This window comes from Aquarana catesbeiana, linkage group LG02 (assembly GCF_042186555.1).
Source record: "Aquarana catesbeiana isolate 2022-GZ linkage group LG02, ASM4218655v1, whole genome shotgun sequence".
In the NCBI taxonomy this organism is placed as follows: Eukaryota; Metazoa; Chordata; class Amphibia; order Anura; family Ranidae; genus Aquarana; species Aquarana catesbeiana.
This window is the reverse complement of record NC_133325.1, coordinates 276,835,742-276,858,705: the sequence shown is the minus strand read 5'-3', so window position 1 is coordinate 276,858,705 and position 22,964 is coordinate 276,835,742. Positions and strand designations below refer to the sequence as shown.

General features: G+C 43.0%; 1 protein-coding gene across 3 annotated transcripts in view; it reads right to left on the bottom strand.

Moving 5' to 3' along the window:
- Positions 1–22,964, bottom strand: part of POGLUT2 (protein O-glucosyltransferase 2) — a 166,215-nt gene that overhangs the window by 27,966 nt on the left and 115,285 nt on the right. The gene's annotated exons all lie outside the window — the stretch shown is intronic.

Genomic DNA, 22,964 nt, shown 5'->3' with positions numbered 1-22,964 from the left:
AACTTGCCAGTGAAAATGTGCAGCAAGTTAACAGACTTGCAATTCAACACTGCCACAAATTTGTTATCTGTGAACCTTACTGCGCTATACCCTATGCAATTTTAGATGTCATTGTGTGAATAAGTAGCAAAATAGGTAACAAGAGAGTAAGTGCTGACAATAGACCGCTTACAGGGTTAGACAGCTTGTAGGTAATGTGTCCCAGGTTTGCAACATAACTGAAATGCATCACAGGTAATATCATTTGCTCCTCAGTGATTGCAGTATTCTAGTATGCTTCTCCCCAAGGTAATACTTAAAATCTGGCCTGTTAGTGTGTCCTGAGGACAGGAGTTGAGAACCACTGCTATAGAGGTAATCTTGGTGAAAGCAAGAATTGGCCTTGCTGTAAAAAATTGCAATGATATGCACCTGTCAAACAGGGGCAAAAAAAATGTTTTTTGGGTGTCGGTGGCGCTTTCCCACGGTAATCCTATAGAGGTACTCTTGATGAAAGCAAGAATTGGTCTTGCTGTAAAAAATTGCAATGATATGCACCTGTCAAACAGGCTGCTCTCTATTCTTTCTTGATGTCGGCCTCCTTGGGGTTGTGCCGCCTCACCTTCAGTTTCCTCCTCTGCTCTATCTGGCACCCAAGTCACATCAGTGACATCATCATCATCATCCTCATCTCCATTTCCTCCATCTTCAGCATTACCACTGGAGACAACTTGGCAATACGCTGCGGCTTGCGGAAAATGAATGCCAATTTGTCTCCTAGTGTTCCTCCCTCTCTCTAGGTTCATGTTACTGTCATCCTCAACCTCAGAACCAATGTCTGAATCCAGTAATGGCTGGGCATCATCAAGGAGCAAGTGGTTGACGCTGTGGTCAAATAAATCAGCGGACTCCTCAATGGCTGTTGGGGCTATGGCAGGAATAGATGCAGACAGGAGGCAGGCTTATCTACTCTGGCAACTGCAGGGGACTGCACATTTGTCTCTACTTGCGTGACAGAGGATGAGGAGGATGAGGAAGGTTTAGTAAGCCAGTCCACCATCTCCTCTGCATGATGTGGCTGGATAGCACGGGCAAACTCACTAAACAGAGGAAATGATGCCCTGCCTAAGGACTGACCACCACGTCCACCTTTGCCTGTGGACACATTTGTTGCTGGCCCCCTTACAGTGCCAAGGGAATGTCTGCCTCTTCTTGTTGTTCTCCCAGACATTATTAGGAGGGAGGGGGCAGTGCTTATAAGCAAAGTGTAAAGAAGAAGTTGAAATCTGTGCGTAGATGCACTTTAACCACTTGCCTACCAGGCCAATTCTGATATTTCTCTCCTACATGTAAAAATCATAATAGAAAATTACATAGAACCCCCAAACATTATATATGTTTTTCTAGGAGAGACCCTAGAGAATACAATGGCGGTCATTGCAACTTTTTATCTAGCACGGTATTTGCGCAGCTATTTTTCGCATGCGTTTTTTTTGGGAAAAAAACAGTTTTGGGCTTTAAAAAAAAACAAAACAAGATAGTCCAATGTTTTTGCATAATGTGAAAGATGAAGTTACGCCAAGTAAATAGATACCCAACATGTCACGCTTCAAAATTGCACACGCTCGTGGAATGGTGCCAAACTTCACTATTTAAAAATCCCGTTAGGCGATGCTTTAAAAATTTTTACTGGTTACATGTTTTGAGTTACAGAGGAGGTCTAGGGCCAAAATTATTGCTCTCACTCTAACGTTCACGGCGACACCTCACATGTGTGGTTTGAACACCGTTTTTATATGTGGGCGGGACTTATGTATGCGTTCGCTTCTGCGTGCGAGCTCACAGGGACAGGGGCGCTTTAAAAAAAACATTTTTATTGTTAATTTTACTTTTTTTATTTTAGCTTGACACTTTTTCCCCCAAAAATTTTTTTGATCACTTTTGTTTCTATTACAAGGAATGTAAACATCACTTGTAATAGGAATAAGCATGACAGGTGCTCCTTACAGTAAGATGTGGGGTCAATAAGACCCCACATCTCACCTCTAGGCTTAGAAGCCTGAAATCAAAAAAAAAAAAAAAGATCACCGCTTCCCAGCCGAAGCGGCGCTGTTTTTTTAAATACAGAGGCCGGACGTGACGTCATAACATCGCACCCGGCCTCTGAACAATCATAGAGACTCTGGCGACCATCTGGTCCGCTGGAAATCTCTATGCTAAACATCCGGGGCTGGCGGATCCTGTGACCGACTCACCGATCGTAGCGGTGAGTCAGTACAAGCACCAGAGGACGGTGAGAGGGGGGGGTTGTCCCCTCTCGCCTCCTGTAAGAACGATCAAGCGGTGGAACAGCTGCTATGATTATTCTTATGGTGCACAGATTCGCCGGCTCTAAAAGACGATATCTGGATGATGTCTGTAGCTACAGGCATCACTCAGATTTCCCCGCTCAAAGCCAAGGACGTCATTTGGCGTACGGCGGGCGGGAAGCGGTTAATCAATATAAAGAGGTGTTTGGTGCACTTTAATTTGAGTACTCACACTACACAGACACACTCCACAGATACACTATAATATACTGCAATATAATGCGCCAAACGTACAGTGACCCACAGAACTATATGGCGTTAAACTGGCAGTAACACACAGAACTATATCGCGTTAAACTGGCAGTAACGCACACATAACTATATGGTGTTAAACTGGCAGTAACGAACACAGAAGTAAATGGCGTTAAACTGGCAATAACGCACACAGAAGTAAATGGCGTTAAACTGTCAGTAACGCAATCAAATAGACGGTGTTCAACCGTCACTACACTGATGCTATCTGAACTGTCCCCACTCTAGCTATACACTAATGTATAGATTACTGACACGGTCTCACTACACTGAAACTATCTGAGCTGTCCCTACTCTACACTAATGTATGTATGAATGACACGGTCTCACAACATTACAGTGAAACTATCTGCGCTGTCCCTACTCTAGCTGCACATTATGCAAAGCTCACTACACTCACACTATCCCTCGACTGACATTAAACTAATATTCTACACTGCCAGTTAAAGCAAAATAGCACAGTATAGCAAATTAACTAACTAATAGCACTAAACAGAGCCCTGTTCTACACGGTCTCACTACACTGAAACTATCTGAGCTGTCCCTACTCTACACTAATGTATGTATGAATGACACGGTCTCACAACATTACAGTGAAACTATCTGCGCTGTCCCTACTCTAGCTGCACATTATGCAAAGCTCACTACACTCACACTATCCCTCGACTGACATTAAACTAATATTCTACACTGCCAGTTAAAGCAAAATAGCACAGTATAGCAAATTATCTAACTAATAGCACTAAACAGAGCCCTGTTCTATTAACTATTGGGCGAAGGAGTTTCCCTGCTTCCAGTGTCAGTTTGGAAATCCACCATGCCAGGGAGAATCTGGCCTTGCAGGTCAGATGCATGGGGTAGCTTGCATGGGGTAGTATAAATTGATTTATCCTATACTGCCAGAATGCTTGATTGCAATGTCAAGAAGTGAAACCTGGTATATGGCACCAACTTGAAGAAGGCTACCATCAGGCCTAGGACCCTCATGAAGGCACAATATGAGGGTCGACCCTGGGACCAAGAGGACTCAAAGTTTGAGTTTTGAAACAATACAAAAGTAAAAGGGGGAGTACAAGGCGTTAATTACAAAAAACAGGTATTGTATAACACTAAAATGCTTGAATATATAGAAAAAAAGTCCAAATGTGCATTAACAAAACCTAGTGATAAATCTGTCTTAGCATACACAGAACTGCTTCTGTCAAACAGAATCAAAAATGCATTCAACACCCTAAAATGGTAAGAAGACACCCTGAAATGGTGAGAGGACAGTTTTTAAGGCATCTGTCATTCCATCATAAATAGACATGGTAAACATACCTAAAAGTACACGGAACAAAAAAGAGGGAATAAAGAGAGAATTACCCTTGAGAAAAGTAGGTAAAAGTGACCCCAGGCGGTATGCTACTTTGTAAAAATGTAAACTTTATTGAACTAGTTTTTAAGAAAATCAGCACATATAATGTATCAAAAATCCTCCGCCTGACACCATAATAACAACGTTATTTAAAATTGCGACAACCACACAGGGCCCAGTCTAAAGTGAGATACCACATTTTATCAAGATGCATCACCAATCACCTTTCAAAATTAAAGAGGAACTGCAGTCTGCTCACATAATTTGTAATAAAAACATCTTTGCCATTCTGAAGCGTCCCTCCAACCACTTTGCATATTATTTTATATATCCTGTGATTCTGTACTTGCCAATCTTGTGGATGTTCCTATCATTGTGGTTAAGATCTCTCATGAATTCTTGAAGTTCCTCACTGGTCCCTGTCCATATTACTAGCATGCCATCGATGTAGCGTGCCCAGGTAGCTACATGAGCACTATACATCGACGAGGTGTAGACAAGTCGTCCTCCAAGAGTCTCAAATGTAAACAGGCATATACCAGAACGTCCTGCATCTGTTACCGTGAGTCTCTGTGGATCTCCTAACCCTTGTACTGACCAGAATATAGCTACATGCAGTGACCTGCCGCACTCTGTGTTCATTCACATTGTGCTGGATGTTTTGCGAGTCGGTATACCATCCATCCAGGATATGGACAAAGCTGCTAATATTTACTAATGAACACTGCCTTTGAAATACTACAAATGACTGAAATATTTAATATTAGCACTGAACTTTTGCTCTGTTGCAAACTTTATTTGGTGGTTACCCTAGGAACACCTGGGGGGGTTGATCAAATGCAAGCTCAAACACTTTCTATCCAGTATCTCCAAATTTAAAGGGGAATACACTAGTGGTTCAAAGTGAGGAATATCTTGTCCATCCAAGGATACTTTCAATGCAAAGATCCCGCATTCACTGATTAGCCACTGAATGAGATTATACCACCCTCCAAATAAGTGCTCACATGTCATTTGATTTTTCATTTTTCGTTGCTATATACCTCTAATGCTCTTCTGAGCTTATGACATGAGTGATACTTAATTTTGAAAGGTGATTGGTGATGCATCTTGATAAAATGTGGTATCTCACTTTAGACTGGGCCCTGTGTGGTTGTTGCAATTTTAAATACAAACGTTGTTATTATGGTGTCAGGTGGAGGATTTTTGATACATTATATTTGCTGACTTTTTTAAAGCAAGTCCAATATAGATTATATTTTTATAAAGCAGCATACTGCCTGGGGTCACTTTATACCTACTTTTCTCGTGGGTAATTCTCTCTTTATTTTTTGTTCCATGTACTTAGGTATGTTGACCCACGTCTATTTATAATGGAATGTTGGATGCCTTAAAAACTGTCCTCTCACCCTTTCAGGGTGTCTTCTTACCTTTTTAGGGTGTTGAACGAATTTTTGATTCTGTTTGACATAAGCAGTTCTGTGGATGTTAAGACAGATTTATCACTAGGTTGTATATGCAGATTTGGACTTTTATATATATTCAAGTGTTTTAGTGATATGTTATACAATGCCTGTTTTTTGTAATGAATGCCTTGTACTCACCTTTTCACTTTTGTATTGTTCCAAAATTCAAACTTTGTGTCCTCCTGGTGCCAAGGTTGACCCTCATATTATGCCTTCATGAGGGTCCTGGGCATGATGGTAGCCTTCTTCAAGTTGGTGCCATATGTCAGGTTTCACTTCTCGGCATTGCAATCAAGCTTTTTGGCAGCATAGGATAAACCAATTTAGACTATCCCATGCATTTGACCTGCAAGGCCAGATTCTCCCTGGCATGGTGGATTTCAAAACTGACACTGGAAGCAGGGAAACTCCTTCCCCCAAATATGTGGAAAGTTCACATGATGCACGATAGCCTCCTGAGCTTGAGAATCCTAGATGCCCTCTTGATGCAGAGGACTTAGCACCAATATTTAAAAAGGGCCCAAAAACATCCCTGGGAATTACAGACCAGTTAGCCTAAAATCAATAGTATGTAAACTCTTGGAGGGGATGATAAGGGACTATATACAAGATTTTAGTAATAAGAATGATATCATTAGCAGTAATCAGTATGGATTCATGAAGAATCGTTCTTGCCAAACCAATCTATTAACCTTCTATGAGGAGGTGAGTTGCCATCTAGATAAAGGAAGGCCCGTAGACGTGGTGTATCTGGATTTTGCAAAAGCATTTGACACAGTTCCCCATAAACGTTTACTGTACAAAATAAGGTCCGTTGGCATGGACCATAGGGTGAGTACATGGATTGAAAACTGGCTACAAGGGCGTGTTCAGAGGGTGGTGATAAATGGGGAGTACTCTGAATGGTCAGGGGTGGGTAGTGGGGTTCCCCAGGGTTCTGTGCTGGGACCAATCCTATTTAATTTGTTTATAAACGACCTGGAGGATGGGATAAACAGTTCAATCTCTGTATTTGCAGACGATACTAAGCTAAGCAGGGCAATAACTTCTCCGCAGGATGTGGAAACCTTGCAAAAAGACCTGACCAAATTAATGGGGTGGGCGACTACATGGCAAATGAGGTTCAATGTAGAAAAATGTAAAATAATGCATTTGGGTGGCAAAAATATGAATGCAATCTATACACTGGGGGGAGAACCTCTGGGGGAATCTAAGATGGAAAAGGACCTGGGGGTCCTAGTAGATGATAGGCTCAGCAATGGCATGCAATGCCAAGCTGCTGCTAATAAAGCAAACAGAATATTGGCATGCATTAAAAGGGGGATCAACTCCAGAGATAAAACGATAATTCTCCCGCTCTACAAGACTCTGGTCCTGCCGCACCTGGAGTATGCTGTCCAGTTCTGGGCACCAGTCCTCAGGAGGGATGTACTGGAAATGGAGCGAGTACAAAGAAGGGCAACAAAGCTAATAAAGGGTCTGGAGGATCTTAGTTATGAGGAAAGGTTGCGAGCACTGAACTTATTCTCTCTGGAGAAGAGACGCTTGAGAGGGGATATGATTTCAATTTACAAATACTGTACTGGTGACCCCACAATAGGGATAAAACTTTTTCGCAGAAGAGAGTTTAATAAGACTCGTGACCACTCATTACAATTAGAAGAAAAGATGTTTAACCTTAAACTACGTAGAGGGTTCTTTACTGTAAGAGCGGCAAGGATGTGGAATTCCCTTCCACAGGTGGTGGTCTCAGCGGGGAGCATTGAAAGCTTCAAGAAACTATTAGATAATCACCTGAATGACCGCAACATACAGGGATATGTAATGAAATACTGACACATAATCACACACATAGGTTGGACTTGATGGACTTGTGTCTTTTTTCAACCTCACCTACTATGTAACTATGACTTGGTTGTTGGGGGAAGCCTGTATTCCCATCAACATCCTGGAACTCGGGAAGATTTGGTTGTCCTTTAACACTGGACCCCTCAGTTGAGTTAAGTTACTCAATAAAAATTCAGTCAGAAAATGCCATGGCTGTGGCTTGCATAAACCATTGGGAAGGCACCAGAAGTCGCACTGAGCACAGAAAAGCACAGAAAAGCAACCTTGGTGCTCTCTTGGTCAAAACTGTATGTCCCACCCTGTCTGCCATCCATATCCTAGGCATGGAAAATTGTCAGGAGGACAGGGGATCCAGGGGAATAGGCTCTCCATCTGAAGATGTTCCAAGCCCTTTACTGCAAGGATATGCAGTCAGGGGAGGCAGGTGAGGCAGAGCCATGAACATGGGTCGTAGGGTCGTAGCTCGGCTACCTGAGGTCACAGAGACCCCAAATTTGGGGCTCCTACGACCTATGGTTCTGGAGATACGGGGCTCCTTGCGCAGCCTGTCAGAAGCAACATACAGAACGGCCAGTTTAAATATAAGCTGGCAGGGGGGCATGGCCTGGAGAGCAATGGAGTAGGACACATGTAGTGAAAGCTCCACTTGCCCACACTGCTGTACTTACCATCCTGCCTCAATCCTGCTTACCTTTCAGCATCTATACACCTGCGGACCTCCCCTCTGTCCAGCGCCATCCATAGAGCCTACCAGCTTGTCAGCGCACCGCTCTGGGCCACCATCGCAGGCCCTCTTCATCATCCTGCATCAGCTGCCAGGAAAGACTGGGGATTCGGCCTACCTCCCAGAGCGGTGGCCATCTTGCTCCACCCGGCGGCAGCTCTTACAGCTCTGCCTGCCCTCCCTGTATGCTCAGAGCCCGGCTTCTGCTTCACACAGCCACTGGATGGCCTGGAGCCCCTATAGCTGTGCCTCTTTCCCCTGTGGCTGCCTGAGGGACAGTCTGTGGATCTGGCCTAGCTCCCGGACCGGCGGCCATCTTGCTACACCCTGCAACAGCCCTGGCAAGTATCCACAGGTGTTCCGGACTATTCTGAGTCCAGTTTTCTCCTTCTACAGCTGCTGGACCTTGTAGCTGGCTGACCACTACCTGCAGAACATACTGTGTTGCTCCTAAAGCACGGTGGGAGGAAGACATTGAGGATCTGGCCTAGTAGACAGCGGCCATCTTGGTATACCCGGGGACCCTCCTGTCCACCTTTGCAATATGTCTCCACCAAAAAAAACCTCAGAGGCTGCTGATAAGCTTGCTAAATACCGCAGGCTTGGAGAAGACCAACAGGCCAAAGATGGTGCCGGCACCTCCTCGGACACGGAACATTCCGAGGCGGCCACTAACAAGGTGCTTGATGCCATCGCCCTGTGCCAGAGCACGCTCACCACCAAAATTGAGGAGGTCAAAATTGATGTATCCCTTATCCGGCAGGATCTCTCTACTCTGAGAGACTGCGTTGCGGAGACGGAGACCCGTATTGGTAGAGCGGAGGATATCCTGCACCCCTTACAACACACTACTGACGAGGTATGCCGTCAGCTACAACAGCTTAGTGCGAAGCAGGACGCTATGGAAAATCGCCTCCAAAGATGTAATCTCCGCTTTATTGGCCTTACCGAGACTGCTGAGGGCAACGACCCGGCGAGCTTTCTCGAAAACTTCCTGATATCCAACTTCGGCAGAGACGCATTCTCGGTGATGTTCGCGGTGGAGAGAGCCCATCGAATCCCTGCCCGTCCTCCTCCCCAAGGAGCCCCACCACGTACCCTAATAGCGAAATTCCTAAATTTCAGAGACCGAGACAAGATCCTCCGTCTAACTAGAGAAAAAGGAAATATCCCCCATACCAACACACATGTGGCCGTCTTCCCGGACTTTTCCAATGAGGTTGATCAGAGGGACCGTTCAGCCTGACTATGACATACTGTCCACAAGGTGTGAGTACTTTTCTCTCCCCCCCCCTGCTCCCCCCCTATACCCGCAATGCTGTATATTTTCACCTTAATGTTTCGCCCCTCAGTGGGTGTATTGTTTGCGTATAACTCCAGTGGAGTGTGGGGACGAGACTGGAAATCCTTCCACGTACTACCCTGGTCCTCACAGTAGGCCTGCTGCCTTTGGGTGATCTCACGGACTTGTGGTCCCCGCTCTCCCCATGCTTGAGAAGGACCAGTGGAAGATAGTACACTGACCGTTGCTGAGACTTCCTCCTTTACTTTACTAACTGTCCTGATGGCAAGAGGGGCCCCCCTCCTACATAGCTACAATGGCGTTGTACCTTTGTGGCTTCTACACCCCATGCACTTCTCAGAGAAGAAGTCGCCCCCATAAGATGTTCGTGAACTTTCTCACCCCCGTTTACCAGACTGTTTTTTTTTCCCCTTTTTTTTTCTTTTCATTATGGGTATCTATGCTTCCTTGAAACTAAGTCCCTTGCCTCCATTGGGTCCTACCCATTGGATGTCCCCAGATGATACCTGGTTATGGGGTACTATGTCCATGCCGAGTTGGGGTGGCAGTGGACTGGGTGGGGGGAAAACTGTTATGGGTATTTGTTTCTTTACACCAACGTATTTCCAAATGTCTGTTTATGCTTTAGGTACTATGCTATTGCCATACATACATTATCGATGTTCGATGTCACTGTGTTTTATGTTACCTGATCTGTTTATCTCTGCTCTGCTGGTCCTGGTACAACTGCGGTCTATTATACACGCCTTATATCCGCCATGAGTTCCCTGAAATTTCTTACGTGGAACGTCAGAGGCTTGCGCAATAAGATCAAATGTACAGCCGTCCTGACATTCCTCAAATCTCAGCGTGCTGACATTATCACGCTAGTTGAAACTCATGTTACGGGCCACCTACAATGCTCTCTTAAAAAGCCTTGGATAGGTTGGGCCTATCACGCTACCCACACCTCATATTCCAGAGGGGTGTCGATCCTGGTTGCAAAAAGGGTTCCCTTCGACCTAAGTGTTGCTACAAACGGACCAGCAGGGCAGATATGTGTTTATACATGCCACCAATAATGGATCCCCTATCCTGATACTAGCTTGCTATGTCCCTCCCCCGTACAACTCGCTTGTAATTAGGGAGGGTCTTGCATTTATGACGCAATATCCCTTTATACCGGCAGTATGGATGGGGGACTTTAATATGACCCTCACCCCCACTCTAGACTGAATGGGCACACTGGACCCTCCCCTTGACCCACCGACCCATACCAGACTATACCGCATACTGACTGATTTCGCTATTGTTGACACCTGGCGTCACAAGCATCCGCACACTAAAGTTTTCTCCTGCTTTTCAGCCAGTCACAACACGATGTCACGTATCAATTTCATTTTAATTTCCAAGTCCCTGACACCTAAACTGGGAGATGTGGGATTTGCTCCGAGAATACTTTCGGATCACGCCCCATACTGGATCATGCTCCAGCTCCTGAAAGCCTCCCCTGCTCCATCTTGGCGGTTGAACCCATTTTGGCTGATGGCTCTGACGGACCAGGATGACATCCCTGCAGAGCTACAATATTATTTCACAGCCAACAGGGACTCGGCCACATATGACTTGGTATGGGAGATGTTTAAGATCCACGCCCGCTCCCTCCTTTCCATGCGTATTAACAGAGTTAAAAGGTCATCGAAAATTATTGTCCAGCAGGCTACAGAACATCTGCAGGTGTTGGAGGAGGCGTTCCATTGGGACCCCTCGCCCAGCACTGCTAATAATCTTAACATTCAGGCGTGACAGGTTTCCCAACTACACATTGAAAAAGCTAAACAACGCATTTTTTTCTGTAAACAAAGGGTGTTTGAATATGGAGAAAGATCGGGCAAACTACTTGCGTATCTTGCTCATTTAGATGCGCATCCCCCTGTGGTGGTGTCGTTGACGGATCCTCAGGGGAACGACCAATGATCCGCAACAAGTGGCGGAGGAATTTGGGAAATTCTACCGTACACTCTACACTTCCCGTGTCACTCACACTCCCCAAGAGACCAGGGACTACCTAGCGGGAGTTAAATTCCCTAAACTGACCAAAGATCAGCTTGACCTTTTGGAAGCCCCTATCACTAAGGAGGATGTCTCTGAGGCTTTCTCCTGCTTGGCCGCATCTAAGGCCCCAGGATCAGATGGCCTACCCCTCGAATTCTATGCCACCTACTCTGAAATTCTAATCCCTAAACTTTATGACCTGTACAAATCCATATTTGATACGGCATTTTACCCCCCTCCATGAGAGAGGCCCAAATTGTGGTAATCCCTAAGCCTGGTAAGGACCCTAAATACCCGGAATCCTATAGACCTATTTCTCTGCTACAGGTCGACATAAAAATACTGGCCAAGATTTTAGCCAAGTCATTCTGTCACTGATCCACCCTGATCAGACTGGCTTCATGCCAGGGAAAAATACTGCAATTAATATTCGCCGCCTATTCATGAACATTCAGGGATCCCACAATGAAATCGGTTCGAGAGTTGTGGTGGCTCTGGATGCCGCCAAGGCCTTCGATTCTGTGGAGTGGAACTACCTATGGGAGTGCCTTTTGGGATTCGGATTTGGCCCCGACTTTATCCGTTGGGTTCAGCTCCTTTATCAATCTCCAAAAGCCAGAGTGTTCTTGAACGGCTGGCTCTCTGACCAATTCCCACTAGAAAGGGGGACCCGACAAGGCTGCCCTCTTTCCCCTATGCTATACGCACTGGCTGTAGAGCCATTGGCCATTATGATTCGTGCAGATACTAGCATCCATGGTCTTAGCATAGGGAATCTGGAAGAAAAGATTGGCATGTACGCCGATGATACGCTTTTGTATCTGGCGGATTCTGGTCACTCTCTGATTGCAGCCTTCCATTCTATAGAACGTATTGGTACTCACTCGGGTCCGAGCATTAACTGGTCCCAGATCCTTCCGATTGACCATTTCCCCTCCCCGTTCACGTCCCCTCCTCTGACCCTCCCAAGGGTCTCCGTGATCAAGTACCTTGGTGTGCAGGTCACTAGATCACTCGCAGACTATACACTCTTAAACATTGAACCTTTCTGGCCCCTGATCAAGACCAAAACTCAGATTTGGGCCAGACTTCCCCTAGGTGTTATGGGGCGCATCAGTTTAGTCAAGATGATACTCCTTCCAACTTTATCTGGTGTGGCATGCCCCCCTATACATACCACAAAAATTCTTCAAGACAATCGAATCTATTCTTAATTCATTTATATGGGGGCACAGTAGACACAAATTATCTTGGAAAACCTTAAAAAACCCGGTGACACTGGGAGGAGCTGCCCTTCCAGACTTTCAGGAGTATTACCTTGCTTCCCAACTGTCCCATTTCTTTCATTTTGACAAAAGTGAGTGACCTCGATACCAGTCACTACTATGTGAGCACCCTGATGACTTAGCCCACACCCCGCTTCAATCAGTCCTTAGAGCTCAGTTGACAAGACGTTCCCCCCACCACAACACAGACATGCTGACACACCACCGGAGGGTATGGCGGGTGGCACTACAAAAATTCTGAACCCCGCAGATCCACTCCCATACACCTCTCTGGTGTAACACGTATCTACCTGAACTGTTGTCCATCCCAGACCCTGCAGTGTGGATACGACACAGGATTTTGTACTTACATCAGGTCATGACCACTACGGGACTTAAAACATTCCAAACGCTGAAGGACGAATATTCCCTCCCTAACTGTCTTCTCTTTAGATATTTACAACTTCGTCATGCTATACAAACCCAGTTTACTGGCCTTAACCCTTCCCTGGCAGTTCCTTCTATAGTAGACACAGTCACTGGTACTGAGTCTGCCAAATTATTCTCCACTCTATACTCCGCTATCCATCTCCCCAGTACCATGGCCTTGGCCTATGCTGCCAAGACAAGATGGGAGGCAGACATCGGACAGATTGAGGATGAGGATTGGGATGAGATTTTGGAAGACGTGAAAAAGGTATCCCCTAAGTTATCAGACCGCCTCACGCAGTTGCATATCATACATAGGACATATCTGACCCCCCAGAAGATAGCGTGGTTTAAACCCATGTATAATCCAGGGTGTCGCCGATGCGTCCACACCCCAGGCTCCTTCTACCACCTTATATGGTCCTGCCCAACTATACAAACATACTGGATACAGGTGATCCGCTTCTTGCATGATCAGATAGGTTCTCCTGCTACACTAGACCCAAAAATCTGCCTACTCGGTCTGTCGCCAGGCTTAGACACAGACAAACCCCTCCGTACCTTTTTGCAGGAGACGCTATTCTTGGCAAGTAAAGCGGTAGCCCGTATGTGGATGCAGGCCCTGCCCCCTACAATTCAATGCTGGAAGAAGGAGGTTAATGACACTCTCCCATATAAAAAACTGATTTATCTCCATAGAGGGTGTTCGCTTAAATATGAAAAGGTCTGGAGCAGATGGTTAGCAGACGGTGAAACGTGCACCTAATAGCCTCACCTCCTATTTCCCCCCTTCCCCTTTTTGTATTCTCTTTTTCTTTTATATATGTTGTACATTGACTCCATCTCCATTGATGTGTTTTACTGTAGGCTATACAGACATTTCAAAGTATTCATGTATGTACTATTGTCAAGGCTATGTTGGTCTATATTGATTTATGTTCCATGCATACTTTTTTCAATAAAGTTGGTTTTTCCAATTTGATTAAAAAAATATATATATAAGCTGGCACACTCTGCAACAGACTGAGAGGATGAGCTAATAGTGCCTCTCCACGCTTCTTGTCAGAAGCACTGAGCTCAATGGACAGCTTGGAGTCTTGGACCAATGGTAAAGTACCATTAGATCCAGCTGTCCAATAAAATGCTGCAGTGGAGGCACGCCTCTCACTGCAGTGTCATAGAAGGGGCATGTGTCTAAAAGACAAATGTTCCCTTCCAACCCAGCCCTCTTAACTACAAGAAACTACATGGGTTTATGGGTATAAGATTTACCCACAATCCCATGTTTTTCTCACACAGTTAAGAGGGAGAATGAGAATCTGCTGCTGTTGAAAAGGTACTGTTATAATCAAGCTAAATCATATATGTATATGCTATATGTTATAACATAATCATTTATTATTCATCTATTTACTGTGAAATTACTGGTTTGAGTTATAACTTCAAACTTCAGGAATTTCTCCGTTAAGCCACCTGCTTGAGTACAGTTTTTGAAAATATAGTAAAAATAAAATATAAAATATAGTAAATTACCTTAAAAAAATATATAATAATTATTTGTATATTACTTATGGTAATTAACCCCTTGCCACCCAGACCAATTCTGACACTTCTCTCCTACATGTAATAATCATTTTTTGCTAGAAAATTACTAAGAACCCCAAAACATTATATATATATTATTTTGTCACGCTTAAAAATTGTGCACACTTGTGGCAACCTTCAGTACTTAAAAATCTCCATAGGCGACGCTTTAAATTTTTTTACAGATTACATGTTTAGTGTTAGAGGAGGTCTACTACTAGAATTATTGCTCTCGCTCTAACGATCGTGGCGTATGTAACCTGTGTGTATCTGGCTCTGATACTAGCCAGTGCCTCACCAGCCACTGACCTCACCACATGTCCCTGCTTTACCGCAAATGGGGGACACCAGACGTGGATTCAACAACAAGCTAAAAAGGTTTGTTGCCAGATTCAAAGACTCTCTGGCCTTTGCAGTGGATGTTCTGGTGACCCTGTGGAATAAATTTCACTTATCCTCTCCCTAGTCTGTTTCACAAGATCAAAATGGAGGCCACTGCACCAACTGGCCCAGGAGGACGTGGTACATAGACATACTCAAGACTCCTGGTAGACTTCCTGTGGGCCATTTCTGGTGGTCTGAACCTTCTAGCCCAAAGGTCTATCCACCATTCTGCTTTTCAATCACTGGCTTTAAAATTTAGGCTGTTGAAGCCCAGATCCTAAGGGACAGGGGCCTATTGGATTTAGTTATTCCTACACTCTCGAAGGCTAGGAAGTGGACTTCTTGAAAAGTCTACTATCGCACCTGGAAAGCCTATTTTGCATGCTGTGAGACCAGAAACTTTAATTCTAGGAAGTACTAGGTGGGAAGCATCTTGCCCTTGCTCCATGTCTGGTCACCATTAGCATCAGGCCTTAAATACCATTAATGGGCAAATCTTTTTCTATTTCAGGCACAGTTGGCCTTTCATTCCCTAGTTAAGGCATTTGTGCAGGGTGTCCTACACATTTCTGCCCCTGTGCATTCCCTTGTGACCTCATGAGTCCTAACCTGGTTCTTTCAGCCTTTCAGAGGCAGCTCTTTGTACCTATTAAGGATTTTCTCTTGTGTGAGCTTATTCCCAAGGTGGCCATTCTCATTGGTATCGCCTCTGTGTAGAGAGTCTCCTAGTTAGCACCTTTATTCTCTAGATTCTTTACTAGTGTTACATAAGGACAAGGTTGTCCTGAGGCCTAAAGCATATTTTCTCCTTAATGTGGTTTTCTCCTTCCACCTTAACCAGGATATTGTCCTTTTCTCCTTATGTCTAATGCATCCCAAAGGAACTTTATCTCCACGATCTCGATGTGGTATGCGATGTGAGAGCCTACGTATCATCTATAGCCTCCTTTAAGCAATCGGATTCTTTTTTTGTGCATCATGAGGGTTTCCACGGGGGGGGGGGGGGTCTCTGCCTCCTGCTCCACCATTGCTAGGTTGATTGAAGTCATCATTCACACCTATGGTCTAAAACAGGGGTGGGCAAACATCGGCCCTGTAGCTGTTGTGGAACCACAAGTCTCATCATGCCTCTAAGAGTTGTGTTTATGGCCAGTCTTGCAATGTTTCAAGGTCCAGTGTTTGCCCATCCCTGGTCTAAAGGATAGGATTCCTCTCCTCCCTGTTAAAACACACTTCTCCAGATCTGTTAGTGCTTCATAGGCCTGTAAGCAACAAGCATCTGCTTCTTGGATTTGCAAGGCTGTCACCTGGTCTTCTGTTCACACATTTGTTAAGTTCTACCAGTATGTTCAAGCCTCCTCTGGTGTCAGTTACGGGCATAAGGTTCTAGAAATGTCTCTCTGAGCCTGTTGAGCCTTTTTTGACCCTTTTTTTTTTAATGTGGGCCTGTTGGCATTTGTTTGCTGTATTGCCCACCCCTCATTTGGACAGCTTTTGGATGTCCAATGGTTAAAGTCTAAATTTCATGTATTCTGTGCTATATAACTAAGAAAATTGGATTTGACTTACCAGTAAAATCAGTTTTTGGAGTACAGTACAGGACATGGGTCCCTCCCCTGTTTTCTTTATTATTTCCCTATTGCTTGCTACAAAAACTAAGGCTAGCTTGGAGGGGAAGGGGTTATATAAGAGAAATCCCTGAAATTTAATTTTTTGCCAGTGTCCAGTCACCTGAAGATATATTACCCATCGTAAAAGACTATAGATCCTGTGTCCTGTACTGTAGTCGCAGAAACAAATTTTACTGGTAAGGCAAAAATCCTATTATATTATCTATGTTGTTACCTAGACAGTAAAAAGTACATTATACAGTTGTAATCACTGCTACTTAGTTCTGATTTCCAGCAAAACAACCAGTACATTCATATCTCATGACTTAGTACTATAAATGTGAAGGTTAAAGCAATAAAAATAGGGTGTTAAATATTAAAATGTTTCAAGGTAATAGATTTTACTTGGATGTCATAAAGAACTGAAGAGTATCAACATGTCTTTGCCAGGTACCAGAGAAGCCTTAGTAAGCAAAAGTATAATCAAATTTAATGTATGACCTAAACCAATAACGCAAAACATTAGTCCAGAGGTAACACAGGAAATGCATGACATTTTATTGCAATATTACATTTTGAGAGGAAAGTGAACTTCCATGTGAGGTTAATGAGGGTCTTAGTTTTAGGGAGGAGCAGAAAAGCTTAAAAGCTTTTGCTGTGATTTCTGTGCTAAATGGGCGGTGGCAAGAATGACAGATAAAAACTAGAGACAGACACTTACTACACATAAGAAGACTGGCTATGACATCCATTTTTGTACCTCTACAAAAGATATTTGCCTAAAGGAAAAACAACTTCACTTTTTATGAAGGTAACTAAGACATTTGCCGTATTATGATCACTAGGAAGTGTAAACTTGGGGAAAAAAAGTTGAATGGCCAATAAAGGAAAGGTGTAGTATGGGTCATTGACTCACAGGACAAGCTGTTTAATAACAAACAGGGAGGGAAAATCCTCTCACGCAACATTTCTGAAGATCACAAAGTTACTAAATTTGACAAAGCAGAATGGCAGATAGATGAGATGGCCTTGAACACAAAGTAGTTTAAAGGCATAACAAAAAAACTACGGAACTATGACAGACTGATGGATTGTGTAGCTCTGCCCACAATTCACTGCACTGAATAATGAACGGTTGCCAAAATGTACCTTTTAAGATTTAAAGGTCTTATGTGGTAATATATGTTGAAGACATAGTTGGGATTCCTCCATTCTTCACTAAAGTAAATATAACTTATGATCCTTATTATTGTGGACTGTAGGCTCACATTTAATTTTTTTAATGCCTCCAACTTGATTATTTGACAAATCTAGAAGTTAATTAGTGGTAAGGGCCAGTCTTATTGACATTTAAAAGGCATACAGTACCCACAGATGTTAGCTGCATTTAAAGATATTTTACTAGGTCTATATGACAATCAAACTCCACATCAAATTCAGGAGATCTATGACACACCAGGATTGGCTGGGTTGGAAAATTTTGACCAACACTGTATTGTTATATTGTTGTTGAAAAAAAAGTGCTTGCCAAAGCAGGGGATAAAAACATGCATGTGTATGTAACAATAGAAAGATCTTTCAGCTGGCCTTCTTAATAGCAGTTCATTAGCATCAATTAGAATCCTACACACAGGAAATTGCCTACTATTATTACATCACCCTTATTCTACAGGTTAATCACATCATATCAACTGCAAGCACACTAAATATTCTCTAATTTCTTGTGATTAACTCACAGAAGCACCTGTGACCTTTGATTTACCAGATCATTGTTTAGTAACCCTTAGCAACGCCAACCAGACACCTTTTTGTTGCAGTCTTCTTTAAAAGATTTGTCTTGACAAATTAATCTCAGAGACAAAAAATCATTATTGTGTCAGCCTATTTAACAGTTCTCTCCTTGAGAACACATTGTTTATTGTATTTATTTTGAATATCTATAGGATCTATATAATTGCAAAAGACCCAGGATATCACATTAATCTTATCTAGACTACTGTGCATAGATAACCCATAAGTGAGTATGTTAAACTAATCTTAAAATTGTGATATTAATCTAACCTTTTTTAGCTAAATGAAGAACGAAGGTCAAGGTATCTTGATAGGACTGGAGATAAACCAAAATAAAACTACCGTAATGCACAACGCAGGCTGGTGTGTAGAAAATCATATAGATGAAAGCCTGATTAAAGGAGGAGATAATGTGACAGGCTATTGCACAATAACAGGCACAATTATGAAAAGGCTGTTCCAAAGTAATTACAGTAACAGCTGTTCTGGAGAAACAGGAGAATGGTGCAGAATAACCGAGAACATGGCATAAAGACTCTTTTTCCCCAGGGTTTCCAAAGTTGGTCACTCGTAAAATAATTTGTGCTGATCTTTTAAAGGAAACATGTAAATAGAGAATATGTAGGCTGCCATTGCTAAACTCTCCTTTTGAAAATGCTGTTTGCCTTGTCAATCCAGAGACTTTCAGACTGAGACACTGACCTAGAATAAGTATGCAGGTAAAGCATTCTGATTTTCCCTGCTTACTTTTCCTGAGTCAGTGACTTAAAGTAGAACTATAGTCAAAACTTTTTTTTTTCACTTCGGATAGAGCAAGGGAGGGTTATAACCCCTGTTTTGCCATCTGTGTCCCCAGTCTGTAGATTTCCCTTCACTTCCCGTCCTATAGTGAGTGGAAGTGAGCGGAAATCCCTGCAAATTAACCTCCCTGGCGGTATGATTATGTCAGATTTTTGATGCTGAAATCAGTAGAATTGTTTTGTATGGAAATATGGCGTTTTATTTTGTAGGCCTGTAATTCTTAAGAATAACTCACTTAAATCTGTCCAAGAGTCTAGTAGACATCCCGGGTATGATAAAGTTTGAAACACAAAATCATAAATTATAATTTAATAAATAACTATAAATAATAACAAATAATAATATAATAATACATTTTATTCAATAATATAATCAAATCAAAAACACTGAAAAATTTTTTGTCCAGACAAGGGTGCAATATTACTAGTCATTTTGCTTCAGTAAACATCCTGGGTATGATACATTTTGAAACATGGGACTGCACAAAGTCCGACGTTACAATAAGGACAATGGAAACTGGTTTCCTTTCGGAATTTTCTTTCCACTGTCATCACGCTTTGAGCAACAAACCATGCATATCCTTGTGGGTGCTGACTTTTTCTCAGTTAGTGGGATGTAGTCCATGACGTGACGACCAGTCAGGCGTTCCAGATTGACAACGCCAGCACCAGCAGCACGACATCCAGCTCTATTCACAGCCATTGGTGTTTGGTGTTTCAGAAAGATCAGTTCAGCAACTTTCCAAATAAGGTCAGCATGAATCACAGGCTTGTCACTTTTAAGAAGATGCCTGAAGATCTTCTTAATACTTTTTTGTTGTTTTCTCATTGCTGGATAAAATATTGCTTGGTCAGCTCTGTCAACACCTCCCATGGTGTTGTTGTAGCCTATCACTACAACAAAAGGTAGTCTATCACTACATGTGGCTTCATGATGTCTTTCCCACCTTTTGTGCATACCATGACAGCGGAGGTATTATGGATTGTATTCATTGGGCACACTTCTTTTTTGTCACGCCATCGCAGTGCCATCATTTTGCCTTTCTGCCAGGCAACCATTTCTCCAGTCTCGAGCTTCTTATTGATAAAGATTGGTGACATGCCATGCCCATTAGCCCTAACAATTCCATAAGCATCCGTTTTTTTTCTGCAGAAGGAACTCAAAGTTCAGGAGATGTGTCTGTAGTTACACAATAGCCCTGATTTGGCAATGGCTCAATCAGTGAAAGAACGGAAGATGTTGCTATTCCATAATTACTGTATTTTGGGTTGAATTTGGTTCCTTTCCCAGTGTATAGGACAGAATTCCAAATGTAACCAGTTGTCGATTCACATAGCATGAAGGATTTTACGCCAAATTGTGCTCTCTTTGATGCCATGTATTGTATCCAGCTGAGCCTTCCCTTGTAGGCCATTAGACTTTCATCTATGCTGATGTCTCTATCTGGCACATAGCTCCATTGGAAATTCTTCAGAATCATTTGATACACTTCCCAAATTTTCTTGAGTTTGGGTGCTGGATGAGTAGTTTCATCAAATTCTTCATCGTTTTCAGAGTGCAAATACTTCATTATCAGGGAAAATTTGTACTCTGACATGATCGTGCCAAAGAATGGAGTGGCAAGTAATTCATTGGTTGTCCAATACCACTTCTGCAGGGGTTTCCCCACCACTCCCTGAAGAATTATTAGGCCCAGAAATTTCCAAATGTCCTCTTTGGTCACTGGTTCCCACTTTCTACTTCTTGAAAACTTCCGATGCGGAGCAGCTTTTCGCTCTTGGTACCGGTTTGTCTCCGTAACTATTTTTTCAATAACCTTATCAGTCAAAAATAGTTGTAGGTATGCCAAGGGCTTGTCATCTTCAACATCCACTTTCATACCAGGTGTTCCAGTAAATGTGAATCTTGGGGGCACTGCATGATCCGTACCGCAGTCAATAGAGCACCAAGACCGCACATCACTGAGCTCAGTCGCAGGATTATCGCTGAAATCACTTCCTGTGTCTGATAAATTTCCCCATGAAATGCTATCACTCAATTCTGCAAGTGATTCTGTATTGCTATCGCTGTTTTCCAGCAGGTCATAAACTGCTTTTGATGTAGAGGCACGCTTTTTGGATGCCATGGTCGTTCTCCAGTTTCCAGGCAAAAAGAACAGTAAAACTGCAGGCAAGGGCACTGGACAAAGCACTGAGGGGCAAACTGAGGTCAAATGATTTGATACAGTAATGTAATCCAATAAGATTACAATGTATTGTGTGTGTTATGATTTAGACATTTTGAATCTGCCACCGGTTCCACCCCCCTGCGTTGTGATGCTCGCAGGTAAGGGAAGCCAGAATACACAGAGCATTGTGCGGAAGATCCGGCCGCCAGACACAGCGGGAGTACACTGCGGGACCGTGGGGACAAGGTAAGTCCCCTCTTTCAGGATCCAGCGATGCAATCCCGAGTGTGGCTCGGGGTTACCGCTAATATTGAAATTTCACCCCGTGCCACACTCGGGAATACTGCCAAGGAGTTAAGGGAATCCCTTGGGGTCCCCCAGGTCACCAGAACAAATGTCCTCATTGGAAGACTTCCCCGCTACTACTTTTGAGGACAACCCACAATTTGGAAGTTCCTTTACTTTCACTTTCAAAGTAAATGGTAAACAGGACAAATAGAGATGGTGAATCTCCCTAATGGGGCACAGACAGCAATACAAACTGTCAAGCATTCTAATCCCTCTCCCCTCTATCCAAAACTAAAAAAAAAAAAATGTACTTTAGTTATACTTTAAGAAATATTGACACCAGAGACACCTCAATAACTTTTTCACAATAGGGGGACATTGGCATACCTATATTTCTCTTACTACAGTTTCTCATCCAATATTACAAAAGATTACAAAATACAGCTGTTCTCCTTCCCAGAAGCTTGAAAAAGATGACCTTTTAATGAAGGCTAGAGCTACAAAGCAAAGATTTGTACTACAATGATTAAAATATTATTGTTTTTGTGATAGCAACATTGAATAAAATCAAGAAACAAAAATGAATTTACATAGATATTGCAGTTGGACTTAGTAAGAACTGCAATGATGGAGTGCAAACTACATTAGTCCATAGTAACCAATCAGAAATCATCACATATATAGTATGATACTCTTATAGGCTGCTGCATATTGCACATTGTCACTGTCTCATAGAATATCTTTCAATAAAAATGATGTTTGTTCTGGGGTGTATAGTTACAGCTAGGTCACAGTAGGCATTTTGTATCATAGGGGGATATTTACTAAAACTGGTGCACACAGAATCTGGTGCAGTTGTACATAGTAACCAATCAGCTTCTAACTTAAGCTTGCTCAATTACGCTTTGACAATAAACCAAGAAGCTGACTGGTTACTATGCACAGCTGCACCAGAATCTGTATGCACCAGTTTTGGTAAATCTCCCCCACAGGGGTTGATTTACTAAAACTGAAAAGTGTAGAATCTGGTGCAAGTCAAATCAGCAACCAATCTGCTTCCATGTTTTATTGCCAAAGCTTAATTGAACAAACTGCAGTTAGAAGCCGATTGGCTACCATGCGCAGCTGCACCAGATGTGTACCAGAGTGCACCGGTTTTAGTAAATCTACCCCTGCCCAGTGTCTAAAGACAGTGTCTGTTTTATCATAAGCAATAAATCAACTTTTTTTAAATACAATCTAGAAAAAACATAAGGAGCAATACAACTGCCGGGCAATACAGCAAATTTTAATTTAAAGTGTAATAATATTTT